The sequence below is a fragment of the Loxodonta africana genome, chromosome 14 (assembly GCF_030014295.1).
Source record: "Loxodonta africana isolate mLoxAfr1 chromosome 14, mLoxAfr1.hap2, whole genome shotgun sequence".
Lineage (NCBI taxonomy): Eukaryota > Metazoa > Chordata > Mammalia > Proboscidea > Elephantidae > Loxodonta > Loxodonta africana.
In genome coordinates, this window is record NC_087355.1 from 43,636,708 (window position 1) to 43,644,303 (window position 7,596).

The 7,596-nt window shown below is 39.8% G+C and overlaps 1 protein-coding gene across 4 annotated transcripts in view; it reads right to left on the reverse strand.

Moving 5' to 3' along the window:
* The window catches only part of TRIQK (triple QxxK/R motif containing), an 83,255-nt gene that overhangs the window by 74,408 nt on the left and 1,251 nt on the right, over positions 1-7,596 (reverse strand). The gene's annotated exons all lie outside the window — the stretch shown is intronic.

The following is a 7,596-nucleotide window of genomic DNA, read 5'->3' on the forward strand; positions in this document are numbered from 1 at the left end:
CCCTGCTGTACAAAAGCAGCAATAGATAACACGTAAACAAATGTGTGGCTATATTCCAATAAAACTTTATTTATGAACAATAAAATCTGAATTTTCATATAATTTTCATGTCACCAAGTATTATTTTGATTATTTGTTCAACCATTTTAAAATGTAAAAACTACTCTTCATTCATGAGTTGTACAAAAACTGGCAGCTAGCCAGATTTTGCCCATTGGTCAGAATTTACTGACCCATTTAGATATATTTATATCTATTAGTACCCTTGGATTACCAGATTTTACCTCTAGCATAAACAAACCAGAAGATCTCAAATTTTTAATGAAATCTAAATTGTTACTGAATTCATTTTTACATTTTATATCTCTTAATGCAAGCAAGTTTTTACTTTTTCAGTCAATTTTTAACTAGACTTAACATAATTATTTAGAGTTACCTCTATACTCTAGGAATCTAGTGCATTATCATTCGTTTTGCTACATTTTTTTTTTAGATCATGGCTTTTGTGTTCAAATTGCATTATTATTCAGTTGGTTTGTGTACATCTTAGTTTTTGTTTTCCCCCCAAAAAACAAGCAGCGTAGTTTGGTGTCCTTTATAAACTTAGGACTGGTTTTTTGTTACCATCACATAAGAAATACAAACTACAAAGGGGGAAAAAAGTTCTAAAAATGTTGCTGTTGTCTTCTGGCATTTAACACTGCAAAAAAGAACTGAGACCAACCTAATTTTTGTTTCCTGATAGTAACATGCTTTTTTTTTTTGGATATGTGAAGGATATTTTAAAATCATTATAATTTGTGTGTTTTTTAGCTATCGTGTCTTACTAAGAAGAGAAGCCCTTTTATCTGCATTTATAGTTCTTTTCCAGCTCAGGAAATGATCAGTTCTCTTCTTTAGAAACAATTATCTACCTTCTGGTTTCTTCTTTGGCAACTTCAAATATCTATATGGTGAAGTTCATACTTTGTCCTCCATATAACATGAGCTTTTTACGATTTTCTAAATTCTACTAGGAGAGATTCTCAAATCTTTTCTCCACACTGATTAAACTTTCTACAATAATACGGGTAACACTGGGAAGAATGGGAATTCTAGAGCACCCAATTGTGCTCACGAGGAACCTGTCCATAGATCAAGAGGCAGCTGTTCTGACAGAACAAGGGGATACTGATTGGTTTAAAGACAGGAAAGGTATGTGTCAGGAAAGGGTTGTATCCTTTCACCCTATCTATTCTATCTGTATGCTGAACAAATACTCTGAGAAGGTGGACTATATGAAGAAGAACAGGGCATAAAAAAGGATTAGAGAAAGACTCATTAACAACTTGCGTTATGCAGATGACACAACCTTGCTTGCTGAAAGTGAAGAGGACTTGAAGCACTTACAGATGAAGATCAAAGACTACAGCCTTCAGTATGGATTACACCTCAACATAAAGAAAACAAAAATCCTCACAACTGGACCAATAAGCCAATGCTAAACAGAGAAAAGACTGAAGTTGTTAAGGATTTCATTTTACTTGGATCCACAATCAACAGCCAAGAAAGCAGCAGTCAAGAAATCAAAAGATGCACTGCATAGGGCAAATCTGCTGTAAAGGACCTCTTTAAAGTGTTGAAAAACAAAGATGTCACCTTGAAGATGAAGGTGCGCCTACCCCAAGCCATGGTATTTTCAATCGCATCATATCCATGCGAAAGCTGGGCAATGAATAAGGAAGACCAAAGAAGAACTGATGCCACTGAATTGTGGTGTTGGCGAGGAACATTGAACAAATTTGTCTTGGAAGAAGTACAACCAGAATGCTCCTTGGAAGCAAGGATGGAAAGACTGTATCTTACATACTTTGGACATGTTGACAGAAGGGATCAGTCCCTGGAGAAGGACATCATGCTTGGTAAAGTACAGGGTCAGTGGAAAGGAGGAAGACCGTTCACAAGATGGACTGACACGGTGGCTGCAAGAATGGGCTCAAGCATGACAACAACCGTGAGCATGGTGCAAGACCAGGCAGTGTTTCATTCTGGGGTACATAGGGTTGCTATGAGTTGCAACTGACACAACGGCACCTAACAACAACACCACCACAATAATATCAATTTTGCTCTTTACTGCATCAAATATGGATTTTTAATCTGCATTGTGGAAGGAAGAATAACGGCCAACAGATGTCCAAGACCTAATTCCCAAACCCTGTAAATACCCTACATGGCAAAATGGACACTGTAGATGTGATTAGCTAAAGAGCAGTAAAATAGGGAAATCATCCTGGATTATCTGTATGGGTCTTGAAAAATGGATAACCTTTCCCAGGTGTGGTCAGAGGAAGATGTAACTACCAAAGAATGGTCAGAGGGATGCAATGTTACTGGCTTTAAAGATGGAGGAAGGGGGCCATGACCCAAGGAAGTGGGTAGCCTCTAGAAGGTGGAAAGACAAGGATATAATTCTCTCCTAGAGCCTCCAAAAAGGAATGAGCCTTGCTGACACCTTGACTTTAGCCCAATGAGATCCACATAAAACTTCTGAACTACTGAACTGCAAGATAATAAATTTGGGTTGTTTTAAGTCACTAAATTTTTGGTAATTTGTTGCAGCAGGAATAGAAAACTAATACATCTCTCAAATTTTTAGTTTCTTTGCCATCCCTTTGGAGTTCCTCACTAACTTCCTACTGCCATTTCATCACTCTAAGTCTTATATGAAGTTCTTCTAACCACAGAGCCCATGTATTTTTGCATATGTTAGATGTCATGGAATTTCCTGAAATATTCTTCTTTGGTTTAAACATATTAGATTTTCAGAGGTGTGATGCTGTCACTAACTGCTAGTAAAGTGGCAAGGATGAGCATGAATTAAATTCCTGGAAATGGATCCAGGCTTCATCTTCCCACATCTCCAAGATCCTCACTGCCAGCCACTTCTGTGGAACTTCCTCTCTCACCCTAGCCACCCAGAGTTAGGCTAAAACACCCCTGTCACCCAAGGCCAGGTCATCAAGAACCAGCCACAGGCTCATGAGTCTGCACAACTCCCACCTTCAGACCAGCCCGTCTCTCTTCTTCTAGCCTCCTTGAGATAGGTCACACTAACTGCCCGTGGAGCCTTGCTCTGTCACCCAGCTACCCAAAACTAGTTCCTCATGAGTTAGGACTCCGTCTTTATGACTGCCTGGGTAGCCCTCCTCTGAATTAGCCACTCCAAGCCCAGTCAGAGTCTCAATGCCCCTTATGAGTTCGTTAATTCTCTATAACGGCTCACGAAATTCACAGAGACTACTGCTTATAACTCACCCAAAAACCCAAACTCATTGCTGTCGAGTTGATTCTGGCTTATAGCAACTCTACAGGACAGAGAATAACTGCCCCATAGGGTTTCCAAGGCTGTAATCTTTAAGGAAGCAGACTGTTACATCCTTCTCCCTTGGAGGGGCTGATGGGTTCAAACCACCAACCTCTGGGTTAGCAGCTGAGCACGTTAACCAACATGCCACCAAGGCTCCTTCCCCTATACTTACAGTTACCCATTTATCATAACCAGAAAGGGTTTAAGTGAATAGATGCATCAGACAAGGTCTGGGAGAGTTCCCAGCATAGGGCTACCCTCTCTCGTTCATGGATCCAGGAGAAAGAGAGGAAGTTCCAACGCCAAGGGTTCCTCAGTCACTGGGACCTTAGTGAATATGCAATGACTGGGATCTTAAGGTATAGTTATGACCAGGGCTTAAAATTGGTTCTTCTGGTTCGGTCATGGCCAAGGAAACAACACCAGAACAGACTCGAATTTTTAGAATTTGGTGAGGTGGAACGGTAACCAAAATGCGAAAAATTACTGGTGGAAGGCCTGCTAGAAATTTTAATCTCTCTTTTAGAAAACAAGGGTAGCACAGGCACTGCATAGCCACCAAATCTCTTGCTTGAGGGATTCCGAGCAGCATGGGAAACAGAGGTTCACCACTCAAAGATGGCGGCACAATGGGCCGCTTTCAAAGTGTCGCTCACCATAGTCCTAGCAATAATCCAATCTCACATATTCATTTCCTCAAAGGACTCACTGTGCTTCTTCCGCGTTTCCCATTCCAGAGTTTCAACCTATAATTTTTCCCATTTCGATTACCACTCCGGATCACCCAAATTGTAAAAATTCAGGTCTGTTCCAGTTTCGCTTTGTTGGCCATGACTGAACCGGTTCAAAGCCCTGGTTTTGATCACTCCAATCAATGAATAAGCAAGACTACATCCTGTCCCCTCCCTTCCTGAAGTTAGTCCAGCAGGTGTGGATCCTGTGTAGCACCTATTGCCTGGCTATTGTGGAAAACGAAGAGCACCTTAATTGCTCTATTTTCAGACACCTGAAACAAAGGCCAAACCAAGTTCTTAGTCCTACACAAGAGGTATGCCTCCAAGTCTTCTGTTGCTTTCCTTTTCCTTGGTTTGGCGGGTTTTCCCCCACTTTATTCATTTTCAAATGCTAAATTTATGTAGACTATCTTGGTACTAAAAAAGACTCTATACATCATTTAGTCCAGTGTTTTCCAAATGTGTGTGTGGTGGCAGGACTGGAAAGCAATGTTGAGGGAAGGAGAGGAGACAAAGAATGGGCCCTTAGGAACAAAAACAAAACTGTATCAGAAGCTGGGGGGTTCTTTTTCAAATTATACCTTCCCATTGTGAAAAAATATGACATGCCACTGCCCAGAGAGATTCAGTGCTGTACTGAGTCACTGTGCCTAATGAAAATGTAGTAAAATGCTCAGGCATATTGTTCTAGTTCAGAAAAATGTTAGAGAGCAATAAATCGTCAACCCTTTCTTTTAAGAGATAAGGAAATTTTGATGCCTGGAAATATCATATAACCCAACAAACCTACTGCTGCAGCCAAGTCTAGAGCTTTCAGTCCAGTCAACTTCTGCAGGTTATAAGCTATACTATACAATCAGGACTTTGCCAGAGATATCCACATAATTTATTACTGTGCACCCTGAAATATTTGAGTCATACTGTTAATATTTAAATTTGTAAAACAAATTATCTTTGGATTATACCATCTTCCTTTAATCTTTGCCAAAATTAAAGTTGTTCAATATAATTAACCTGCAATTTTTGTAACTACTTCAGCACATAATACTACTATAGGAGAACTAAGCTACTTTATTCTTCTTGTCATTCTCCATGAGCACTGGTTTGCAAACCCTGCAATTTACAAGAGTCTCTTATTTATGAAATCGTCTTCATCTTTCAAATAACAAAGTCCGCTAAACCCCAAGTACAGAGTATTTATCTTTCCATTGTTTAACATTTTAAAAATTAAGAGGGAATCTAAGAAATCATCTTTTCTTTTTCATGAAAATATATATATCTCATTGGGGACAGTGGTGGTTTAGTGGCAGAATTCTCATCTTCCATGTGGGAGACCCAGGTTCGATTCCCAGTCAATGCATCTCAAGTGTAGCCACCACTCATTCGTCAGTGGAGGCTTGTGTGTTGCTATGATGCTGAATAGATTTCAGCGGAGCTTCCAGACTCGGAAAAAAGGCCTGGCAATCTACTTCTGAAAAACCAGCCAGTAAAAACCTTATGGCTCACAATGGTCCAATCCCATTGTGCATGCAGTCACCACGCGTCAGGAGCTGACTGGACAACAGCTAACGACAACGCCACCTCACTCTATTGCTGCAAAGATACTTAATACTTCTACCACATAATAATCCAAAAAACCCAGTGCAGTCAAGTTGATTCCAACTCATAGTGACCCTATAGGACAGAGTAGAACTGCCCCATAGAGTTTCCAAGGAGCGCCTGGTGGATTCCAACTGTCGACCCTTTGGTTAGCAGCCGTAGCACTTAACCACTACGCCACCAGGGTTTCCAAATATAATACAGGATCAAATTATGCAAAAATAAGATAGCTATAGGACTGTATATTTATGTCTTCAGTAAGAAATATCTCCAGAATATCAAATATAATAAAATAGGTGTCCATATTTTCCATTAATGTCATTTTAGTTATTCTGGGAGAAAATATATTTTTTTTTAATAAAAAAAAAAAGAACCTATATTCTAAGCAGTATTTTTTTTTTTTAAAGACCTTCACACTTAGAGTAAAATCTATTGATACCAAAAACACGGATACGCATAAAGACTAGAGGGAAATCTCCTTTGTGGCCTAGCCTCATGTTTCTATGTAGGAGAACTTCTACTGGAAGTTGGAGATGCTTTTAGAGTTTGAGTGGGGGAAGAAAACTTTTCACTGAGCTGGTGAACTTTTCCATTACTCAATATTTAGCATCCCTGAACTTCAAGGTCCCAAAAGTTAGTAGCATCTCCTCTAAATACATTATGATAATTAAACACGCCCCACATATTTTAAATGGCCCAGAGGTATCATCCAGAATTGAAATCCAGAGCAGTTGATTAACAGCCCTACCCTCAGACACCACCCCTTGTTCATAGCTTCCCAACAGGAGAGTTGCCTGATTGGTGGCTGAAATTTATTATAAACCTGTAAGCACTAGAGGTTTTGCCCTCTCTTGCCTCCCTCTCTGCTATGGACCATGGAGAGCAGTGATTCTGGGTCACTGTATCAGTTCCGCAAACTGAAGTTTTTTGTCAGCTGGACTAAAGTCTAGGCCCTGGGAAAGGAAGCAGAGATGGAAGGGTCCAGGAAGCCGTAGTATTCATTTTTGGTCCCCCATCCCCAAATCAGCTCATTAGTAACAAAGCTGATATTTCAAACACCATGTACCTGTTCACAAGCTCAGGAGGGGAAAGAAGGGAAAAAAGTGTTATGGAAGACGCTTCAAATGCTCTTTAACCAGAACACAAAATCAATTAAGGGTCCAAAGCCTATTGCCATCGAGTCAATTCTGACTCATAGCAACCCTATAGGACAGATGAGTGGTTTTCCATCTTCATTTTTAAATAGCCCAACGATAAAAGGGAAATTCAAAAATACTTTAAACCGAGTGACACTGTTTACATATGTTTACAAATTCAAATTACAGACAGATAGATTAAAAGTATAATCAATAACCATTTATATATGTGTACATCATTATCTCAAAAGTACTTGCACAACCAATTATCCCTTGTTACTTTTTTAAGGGCACATATTGGTAATCCCATTTTACAGATGAGAAAACAGTCATGAGGGTAATTGCCCAAAGACAAACATTTCATATCCCTGCCTGTTTACCGACTTCTAGGCCAACGTTCTTCGGAGGGTTAACAAGCAGCACACATTGTCTTCCTGGGAATTTACATTGTACACCTGGCCAAGGGAAGTAAACGCAGACTTTCATCTCCTTTGTGTTTTTTTCTCTGTAATGTTTGTTCTGCTGAATCATTTAGGGCCACACGATATAAGCAAAGGAGAGGAGGAGATTTGAAATGGTTATCCGTGGTTACCATCTTATAGTTATTAAATACAGGCCAAGTGTAGCAAAAAGGTCTTGGAAGGCGCAGTATCACCTCTCTTCACAGAAGGGTCTCCAAAAAGGAGATCATATATTTGGGCCCCACCAGTAATGAATTGGAGGCCTGGTGGTGCAGTGTTTAAGAGCTTGGCTGCCAATCAAAAGGTCAGCAATTCGA